This window comes from Talpa europaea (genome assembly GCF_964194135.1).
Source record: "Talpa europaea genome assembly, chromosome: 12".
NCBI classification, from domain to species: Eukaryota; Metazoa; Chordata; class Mammalia; order Eulipotyphla; family Talpidae; genus Talpa; species Talpa europaea.
Genome location: NC_140079.1, coordinates 5,893,703 through 5,903,979, shown reverse-complemented (window position 1 = coordinate 5,903,979; position 10,277 = coordinate 5,893,703).

The window sequence follows — 10,277 nt, the reverse complement described above, 5'->3', positions numbered from 1 at the left end:
CGGACCTCCTCCCAAGGGGAGCACACTGCGCCCCCAGCCCGGTGTCAGCAGAGGGAGAACACACTAAAACACAGACTAAATATAAACCGCCCTCCGTCATAAAAAGTTATGAGTTAGAGGAGCAGGTACTTCTTTTACTTCGTGCTTTGAAATAAGTTTAGACTTCCAGAAAAGTTGGAAAAATAGTCCCAGAGCTTCTATACACTCTTCAGCCAACTTCCTCCCCTGTGGGCTCAAGAAGCACAGTATCTTGTCAAAACCAGGAAGCGCTGAGATGTAATGAGTAACTCAACTGACTTGGTCTTTTTGGCTCGGGATGCTGCAGTTTTCCTGGTCATGTCTCCTTAGTCTTCCTGCTCTGTGACCATCAGTCTTTTCTGTCTTTGGTGCCCTTGACAGTTTTTTATAAATACGGACCCATTCGTCTGTCAGTGGTCCCTCAATTTCAGTTATCTGTTTTTTTATGATTATAGTGAAAATATCCTTTTTTTGAAAAAAGGGGCCCACACTGGGATGCTTTGACATGCCTCGATTTACATAGTGGCGCTGTGTCTTATTTTTGGTGTTGTTAGCCTCGATACTGGGTGACGGTGGTGCCCGCGAGAGTTACATTCTTGTGAAGTTATTACTTCCCTCTTGGTAAGGGGTAAATATCTTGTGAGGAGATACTCTGAGACTTAGAAAATATTTAATTTCTCATCTCTGGATTCCAGATCCCATCAATGGACCCTGCCTGTGTCCATTACTATTATTATTTTTAGTGGTGATTTTTTTCTTCTCTCTTTTTTTTTTTTAAAGATTTATTTATTTATACAAGAGCTGGGGTACAGGGCAGAGGTGTGGGAGGGTGAGAGGATTCACGAGAGATAGTGCGGGGAATAGAACAGGCAGATGGATCGAAAACACTGCTGAGGGGAGCAGCGGGCGAGCCAGGAGAGGTCTGTTGTGCCATGTGGGTATTTCCCTGGCCGGCCAGGAATTGAACTGTTGTTACAGAGGTTGCAGACCTCACAGCGCTGCACTCAACCCTCTGAGCCACCAGGGAGGTCCAGTGATTTTTTTCTACTGTTCTCAATATTCTACTTTTATTAATCAAATTCTCTATGGAATCTCTAAGAGATTACCTTCTTCTCATTTTAAATATATTTACTTATGTATTCATTCTTATTGCATATCTTTCACCTTTTACTCTGTTATCATCTATCAGGTCCAGGCCCTGGAGAGAAAACATTCTCCTTTCCTCCCTCCCTCCCTAGATCCCAGGTCCTTGGTGGCTACTGCATATGGAGCTGAGTTCCTAAGCTTGTGTCGGAGCCAGATTCCAGCTCTCCTGAGTCCCGGAGGGCCTCTGGCAGCTGCTCCGGTGCAGCTCCACAAGGAATTCTCCAGGTAGGCAGGCAGGTCGGCCTCCCACACCACCTTTTAGACCTTATGGGGGTGCCTCCATCAGGCCATTACCTCCAGCCCCTGGTCCTTGACCACTGCAGCCAGTGCTCCAGCTTTAGGTGCTGGCTTGGAAGTGAGCCTGACACGCAAGATGTGGTTGTCAGCACGCCCCGGGCAGAAGCTGGCCACACCTTTGCCCAGTTTATTAACCAACTTGAGGTTCAGGCAATCCTCCATAATTGAGTCCATCAGTCACGCTCCTACCACTGTGGACACTGGGAGGCCATTCTGGTCCACCTCCATGGCTGTATGGGTGACCTGGTGCCCAACCAGTGTTGTGCTTCTCAGTGATAAATGCTTCTTGAATGACCAGTTAGGGACATTATTTACCAACTTGTTACTTGGGAGATTTCTCCTCTTTATGGCAATCCTGCCTTTATCCTTTTTGGTCAAAATCAGATGGCAGTTTCTAGACCCTCATGGGCAGAGGCCTGCTTCTTGGGCTTTGGCACTTATTCCCAACTAAATTCCCCCATGACTCTCATTCACATGCTGCTGTGGACAGAATGCTTGCCCTCTGCCCCCCAAATCATATGTTGAAGGCCTAACCCCAAGGGGGTGGTATGCCTCCTCATACCTTCTGGGAGGTGTTTTGGTTTAGATGAGGTCAGGATGGTGGAGTGCTCGTGACGGCACTAGTGTCCTTAAAAGAAAAGGAAGAGACAGAGCAGAGTTCCCGCTTCTCTGGCGGGAAGACACAGCAAGAAGGCGGCCATCACCGGCAGGAGGTGCTCTCAGCAGGGATCGCCTCTGCCCGCATCTGATCTTGAACTTCCAGCCTCCAGAACTGTGAAAACAAAGGTCTGTTTTTGAAGTGGCTCAGTCTATGGTATATATAGATTTTAAATAGTAGCCCGAGCTAAGACACATGCCTCTCAGCCTGTTCCTTGAAGCAGGGATTTAAAATTCTCTGCATGTTCCGGGCTCACCGCCAGTGTCATCCCTACCAGCCGTGAGGGGCTGTGTCAGGCTAGCAGGAAGGCAGAGAGAAGCCATGCAGACTGGTGTGCACCAGGGAGCTGATGGTGGTCTGGGGACCTGGGACTCCCGTTTCGCATGAACCTTCCACTCCGGGATGCTGGATCGCAAGTCTGGTCACCTCTGCCTGACACGGTCTCAGCTGCACCCCAATGGAAAGGCTTGTATGTGTTCGGTTGTGATGAAATGTGTCACCAGGAGGAGTTAGGGGCTGGGTGCCAAGTTAAACCTAATTATCAGAGTATCAGTTGGATACTCTTGGAAGTGGGTTAGGAATCTGCACTTATTTTTTTAAAAAAGATTTTATTTTATTTATTTATGCATACAAGAACTAGGGTGTAGACTAGAGGTGCGGAGGGTGAGAGGACTCACCAGAGACAGAGTGGGGAGCAGAACAGGTGGATCTACTGAAATACACTGCTGAGGGGAGCAGCAGGAAGACAGGAGAGGTCTGCTGTGCCATGTGGGTAGCTCCCTGGCCTGAGATTGAACTCATGTTGCAGTGGCTGCAGATAGCTTCATAGTGCTGAGACTTAACCCCTGAGCCACCAGGGAGGCCCCAGGAATTTGCACTTTTAATAAGTGCCACTCATGACCTGTCACTCCTATCCCCTGCTAAAGCCCATAGAATGAGTAAATGATCACGGTGTCATGGCCACAGGCTGATGGGATGCAAGATGCTGCGGCCACTTTGGTAAACAGCCTGGCAGATCCTAAGAGAGAAAATTGTCACAGGATCCAGCAGATCCCCCGTAGGTATCTAGCCCAGAGAAATGAAGACCCAGGCCCACACCACAGCCATATGACAGCAGAGTGGAACAGCTGCGAGAGAGACTGAAAGCTGACAACACTGACAATCTGAGCTTTTCGTTAAAATCAAAACCAAATGGGAACAGCCTTGAAAACTCCCTGAGCAGATAAAACTGGTTCAGTCGTACAAGCAGAGCTAAATTGAGCTTATTTTGTGAGACTCCCTTGACCTGGGTTGTGTTTATGCTCCTGGGAATCATAAACAGAACCTGAGCCGTTGCCGAGGTGGACACCAGGTCACCACTGGCCGATTCCCAATCATTTAAGAATGTTCTGTGCTGTGACCGAATCACTGTGCAAGCTGCTTCCCAGCGACACGCCTGAGCCTCACTCCAGGTTTAATTCGAGGGCCCCTGCTTGGCACCCCGACTTTCTGGCATGTGCACACAGATTTTACTAATTATGACTTCAGCAATTCATTGATTTGGCTTCCGTTTTTTTTTGCCCCACCTGCTCCCTGCCTGCGCCTCACCACGCCCCATGGGGGTCTCTGGAGCACCCTCAGCCCACAGCAGGCCAGATGGGATGGGAGGCGGGAGAGTGGGGGATAGTCCTGTGTCCCTCTCTCCTGGGAGGCCCAGGCCCAGGGCCTGCCGGAGCCTCCTGGAGGCCTGCCCAGCAGGACAGAGGTCCAGGCGCTCACAGTGGCCTTGCTCCTCTCCCCTCCTGTGGCCTCCTGGGGTCCTCCCCTCCCAGGAAACCTTGTCTCCGTGTGTGTCTCAGTGAGTCTTCATTCTATGTGGGTCCCTGCATTGTGGGTCACTCGACACACTGGGTGACCTCACATTTATCCCGGCTCCCTTCCCCTCCCAGAATCTCCTTCTGGCACGGTGATTGGCCACGTGCACACCCCAGGCCCACAGGTCCCCCCACCCCAGTGCACCTCCTCTTTCTCCAAGTCCACAAACACCAGCCTGACTTCTGGCCTCTTCCGGCCTCTGAATTGATGCCAGGTTTACTCCCCAGGAAGCAGCGGCTGCTGGGGAAGGGCTTCTGTCCAGCAGCAGAGCTGGCATGGGAGGGAGCGGGAGGGGCTGAGGCTGCTAACCAGGCCTGGGCACCGAAATCCTTTTGTCTCTCTTTACCCCAAGCCCGGCCCTGGGCCCTACCCTCTAGGCCCTGGCACCAGCCTCGCCCAGGAAGTAGCCGGGAACTGGGAGGCGTGTGGAGGAAAGGACAGGAATTAACAGCTCCGCGGAGGCCGGAGTCCACCCTCCCTGGGGACGACATGGCTTCTGCTGTCGGGTGTTCACGTTGTAGGATGAGGACCTTGGCGAGGGCTAGCTGGAGGTGGGAGCCAGGAGTTCGGGCACAGCCTCCACTGGCGCCCGCCCGCTGCCCTCTCCCTCCTTCCTTGCCCAGAGGGGGGAGGGGCTGCCCCAAGGCCACCCACAGAGGCACTGGGGTCCTTCATCCCACCTCCCTCCAGGACCTGGGGCCCCAGGCTGTTTCCAGCAGGAATGACCAGTGACAGAAAGAAGCAGCAGCACCGGAGACCCAGCCCTGACCCAGATACCCTGAGGGAGAGTGACCGGGACAGACCCTGGGCACCTCAGAACACAGGACAAGCTCCCTCACGTCTGCTCCAACTCCACCCCCACTTGGAGACGCCTTTGGGAAGAGGTTGTGCTGGGCAGAGAGAGTCCGGGCATGCTTGGAGGGCTGCCTCTGATTGCACACAGGAGCTGTTCCTTCCTCCTGCGCCGTCGCCCCTTTCCACCGCTCTCATCTCCAACACTTGGGTGTGGAGGGAGGCTGCTGGGAGTCAGGCTGGGGCAGCGACCAGGGCAAAGGGTAGATTTAATCCTGAGCTCCTGGAGTCACTGACTGACGTCCTGGAGGTGGGAGCGAGGTGGGGCCAAGCCTCTGCTTTGGGGGAGCCTTCACCCCACCATAAAGGGGAAGCACCACTGGCCTCACCGCCTGGGTCTCACTCCAGCTCTTCCCTCAGGCTCTGTGTGACCCTGAATCACCCCTCAACCTCTCAGAGCCGAGCTTGTCATCTGTAAATTGAAATGAAACCGGCATCTCCCCTAGGCGAGCATGGGAGGGTTAAAAGAGATAAAGCCGATCATGTCCTTGGAACACAAGAGTGCTTTTTATTTTAAGGAAATTATTCAAATCAGTGAGATGTTTTATGTATGAACTAAAATTTGCACTTCCTAGAGGAAGAGGCAAGTGCTATGGAGATAGGGTGCTCCCCGTGCCCCAGTTTGCCCTTCAACGTCCAGGGTTCACTGCTGAGGTGTCATCACTCGAGGCAGGTGGTAGGAGCACCCCAGGTGCCAGCAACTGTCATCCTCAGAGCATTTTAAAGGATAACAACACAGACCCGAATCCAGTTTGCTGCTTTTCATTTGCACGCCTGGCAATTCTGAGCAACGTCAGAGACGTGACACTCCTTCCTCCCCCGCACCCCCAGCCCCAGAATTGTTCACTGGGTGAAATTCTAAACAGTCGTTGTTATTGCTATGGTGTCTTCATGGATTGAGATGTTAATCATTTAGCATAAAACTCACCCTCCGACGTGTACAAGCAGTGGTTTGGGTGTGCAGGAGGATTATGTCGTCATGATGTAATTCCCGAACAATTTTTGTCACCACTTAGCATCCCTGCCCGTCAGCTGCGGTTGAGTGTCGGTAGCATATTTGTAGACTTCAAATGAGCACAGTTTTTATTACTTTTTCCTACGTGGAAACCAATTCTCAAAACGTCCAGATAGTTTACCTGCTGACGTGCGCAGACTCAGCGACATGCAGTCAAAGCCATTTTATTGCATGAAAACAAACCTGGAATTGACCGTTGGAACCACTTTTGTGTAGCATTGTCTAGCCCCACTGAACACCAGCTCCCCACCCTGCAGCCACCATCTACTCCTGTGTCTATGGATTCGCCGCCTCCAGGGACCTCCTAGGAGTGGAGTCACGCAGCAGCTGCGCTTTGGTGCCTGACTTCTGTCACTGACCTTGGACGTCTTCAAGGCTCATCCGCGTGGTCCCTGAGTCAGGACCAAGCTCTTCTGTGAGGCTGAGAAGCTTCCCTCGTGTGGGTGGGCTGAGTTTTGTTTATCCATTGGCTGGATTTTGGACATTTGGGTGATTTCCATTTTTTGGCTATTGTGAATGTTGCTGTCATATCTGTTTGAGGCCCTGCTTTCAAATTTAGGGGGATAGGGCTTCCCCAGTGGCACAGCGGTTGAGTGCTGGGTTGTGAAGCTGCCCGAAGCCTCTGCAGCACCGGTTCGACTCCCACCTGCTCCCCGGCCACCAGAGGAGAGTCCTGCATAGTGCGCAGACCTCTCCAGCCGCCCGCTGCTCCCCTCAGCAGTGGACTTCGGTCCTTCTGCCTGCTCTGCTCCCTGCTCTGGCTCTGGTGAATTCTCTCACCCTCCCGCGCTTCTGACTGTACCCAGTGCTTGTATAAATAAATAAATAAATAAATAAATAAATAAATAAATAAATAAATCTTTAAAAAAAATTTAGGGGGATATACACCTACAAGTGGAACTGCGGGCCCACAGGGTAAATCTGCATTTTATGCTTTGAGTGAGCAGATGGCTTTTCACAGAGGCTGCACCATTTACACTGCTGCCAGCAGTGCCCAAGGGTTTCAATTTCTTAACGTCCTCGCCAACACTGATTATTTTCTGTTTTGTTTGACGGGACGCTTCTAATGGGTGTGATGTGATACTTTGCTGCAGCTTTGCTTTGCCTTTCTCCCACGACTAGAGATCCAGGGAGTAACAGAGGCTGCTGAATGATCAGCTGACCCCAAGCTTTGGAAAGGGGGGCAGGTAGAGACAGAATTGAGGCCCACACCCTCAGCCCCAGGGAATCCAAGAACAGTGAAAAAAAAAAAAGGAATAACACACAAGGCCAGGAGTCCAAAGAAGAGGTGGCACAGCACTCTTGCCACTGCAGCAGGTGAGTCAGTCCCCTGGCTCCTGCCCACAGCAGCAACAGGACACCCCCCTCAACCGTCCCCACTCAGGCAGTGGTGGAACCAGAGCACAGCAGCTGACCGCCACCTCCAAGGAGGTGAACAAAAACTAAAGTCACAGCACCACCTTCTGGGAAGAAAAGGAAGTGCAGGTTATTACAAAGCTGCTGAATTAAAATTAACTCAGAGAAGTCTGACAACAGCCCCCAAAAGAAGGTAGACGCTCCACATGTGAAGACAGAGGAATATACCTCCAAGTGGCATGAAGCTGCATGATATGACATCAAAAAAGAGGATGATAACTCTCCAGAACACAAACTGGATCTACCAGACAGAGAATTCAAAATAACCATCAGAAAGAAACTCAACGCGAGCGAAGTCAGAGAAGCAACGAGCACAGGAATAAAATTTATAAGCAGAAGAAAAGACTGAAGCTGTAAATAAAAAACTAACATAAATTCAGGATGTGAGGAACTCAATAAAAGAGATCAGAAGTGCCATAGAGGGCCACCCTGGTGGTGCAAGGTGTTAAGCACAGCACTGTGAAGGTGTCCGCAGCCTCTACAGCATGAGTTCGATCCCAGGCCAGGGAGCTGACCCACATGGCGCAGCAGACCTCTCCTGTCTCCCTGTTGCTCCCCTCAGCAGTGTATTTCAGTAGATCCACCTGTTCTGCTCCCCATTCTGTCTCTGGTAAATCCTCTCACCCCTCACACCTCTGGCTTGTACCCCAGATCTCGTATGCATAAATAAATATTTTTTAAAAAGCACTATAGAGAGCTATGGGGATAGGATAGTCTTAAGGGGAAAAAATCAGTGAGCTCAAAGATAGAAACCCAGGAATGGGGCCTCCCTGGTGGTGCAGGGGGTTAAGCACAGCACTGTGAAGCTGTCCACAGCCTCTGCAGCACCAGTTTGATTCCCAGTCGGCCAGGGAGCCGACCCACATGGCACAGCAGATCTCTCCTGTCTCCCCGTTGCTCCCCATCTCTCAAGATTCTCTGTTTTCATGGTGGTCATGCGTGTCTAGGTGTAGATCTCCTGAGTTTATTTGATTTGCACAAGTGCCTGAGGTTCCATTAATTTTTCTTCACTGCTTTTGCTGCTGCTGTTCACACTCAATAATCTCAATGGGCCTAACTGAATTTTTGCCAATCCTTTCTTTTGTTATCTGTTTTTTCCTCTTCAAGATCTTGCAGATATCCTTCCTCTTCTTGATAGTTCCCTGGCTGCCTCCCAACTTCCCTTCCTGAAAATCACAGAAATGTGTCCCTGTCCCTCAGATTTACCTGGTCTCTTCCTAAGCTTTTCCCCTGCACCGTGGAGCAGCCTCCAGTGCCTATGCCATCCCACCTTCCCAGGCTCGGTGTGCCCGTGGGCGCGGGCTCCCTCCTGCTGCTGGGCAGCTGCCCCCAGGGGTGCGTGGGGCCCACTCTGTGCCCAGCAGCCTGGAGAAGAGGGCTTTGGCTTCTCCCCCACTTCCTTAAACTCCACCAGTCCGTCTCCACTCTCCAGTGCAGCAAGTCCACCTAACCTGGACCATCTCTGACTGCCCAGAATTAAGGCCCACACCCTTCCCTCCTCCATTCTCTCCCTCGCCCCCAAGCAGATCTATGGTCAGTGTCAATGGCTGGTTTTTAAGTTTGTCTGTCTGGCTCTGCTTGGTTTTTCTGAATTCCACAAATAAATGACACCATCTGGTATTTTTATGTCTCCTTTTGAAGGAAATAAATATTTCAGAATGGTCTTTCATAGAAATATAGAAAACATTTATGATTAATTCTATTATCACAAATATGTAACCATGAACAAGGAAGTATTTTCTTTTCATGTATGTTCAATTTTTAAAAAACTTCGTACCTTTATTTTTACATTCAAAATGAGACAATATCATATTAAATGCACTGACACAAGTAGAACAAGAGTATAGTAGCCACAGATCTTTTGTTATAATTGGCATCATTTTATTTGACTTCATTCGTCTTCTATATATTAGAAAACTTTTGCTCCTGTGTAATTTTGTTATTTTGAAAATGTTTTAAAAACAGAATAGGGGGCCTCCCCGGTGGTGCAGTGGTTGAGCGCTGGGTTGTGAAGCTGCCCACAGTCTCTGCACTGCCGGTTCAATCCCCGGCTGCTCCCCGGCCACCGGAGAAGGGTCCCACATGGCGCGCAGACTCTCCTGCCGCCCTCTGCTCCCCTCAGCAGTGTCCTTCGGTCCTTCTGCCTGCTCTGCTCCCCGCTCTGGCTCTGGTGAATTCTCTCACCCACCCCCCCTCCGCGCTTCTGACTGTACCCAGTGCTTATATAAATAAATAAACAAATAAAAAAAAGTATTTTTTTTTAAAAAAAAATAAAAACAGAATAGAGTAATAGAGTAAGAAGGTGTCTCCCTATTGTCAAGAAATAATGAATATTAACTCCAGGAGAGTGTTGCTTCTAGTTGTGTTCCTTTGTGTTCTATTTTTAGCTGAGGTCCTATTAGGGTACCCCCATCAGGGGTCGCCACCAATGTGCTCCCTCCACCACATCACCCCATTCCAGCACCTGGGCCCAGTGCTCCCACTTCTTGGTGCTCTTCCTCTCTCCTCCCCTCCCCCCCTCAGGGGCTGCAGGTCTATAGTCAGAGTCTAAGGGCTGGTTGTCAGGCTTTTCTTTTCTAACCCTTGGTCGGTATTCCACCTATTAGTGACACCATCTGTTCAGTAATGTGTCTTCTTTAACTCATGAAACAGTATAATGTTAAAATGTTACTGATTAAAAGAATCAAAATTTTGGGCCTCCCTGGTGGCCTAGGGGGCTCAGCACTGTCACCTCTATGGCCTGAGTTCAATCCTTGGTCAGGGAGCTACCGACAGGGCGCAGCAGACCTCTCCTGTCTCCCCTCTGCTCCCCTCAGCAGTGGATTTCAGTCAGCCTGCCTGTTCTGCTCCCCACTGTCTCTGGTGAATCCTCTCACCCCTGTACCTCTGGCCTACACCCCCATTCTTCTACACTAAATAAATAGAATCAAAATTTTATCTCTCTCTCATGAAATGCTCTACTTATTTGAACTTATTTACCAGCTTTCTAAACTATTTGACCTTGCGAAATCAGCCTTCCAT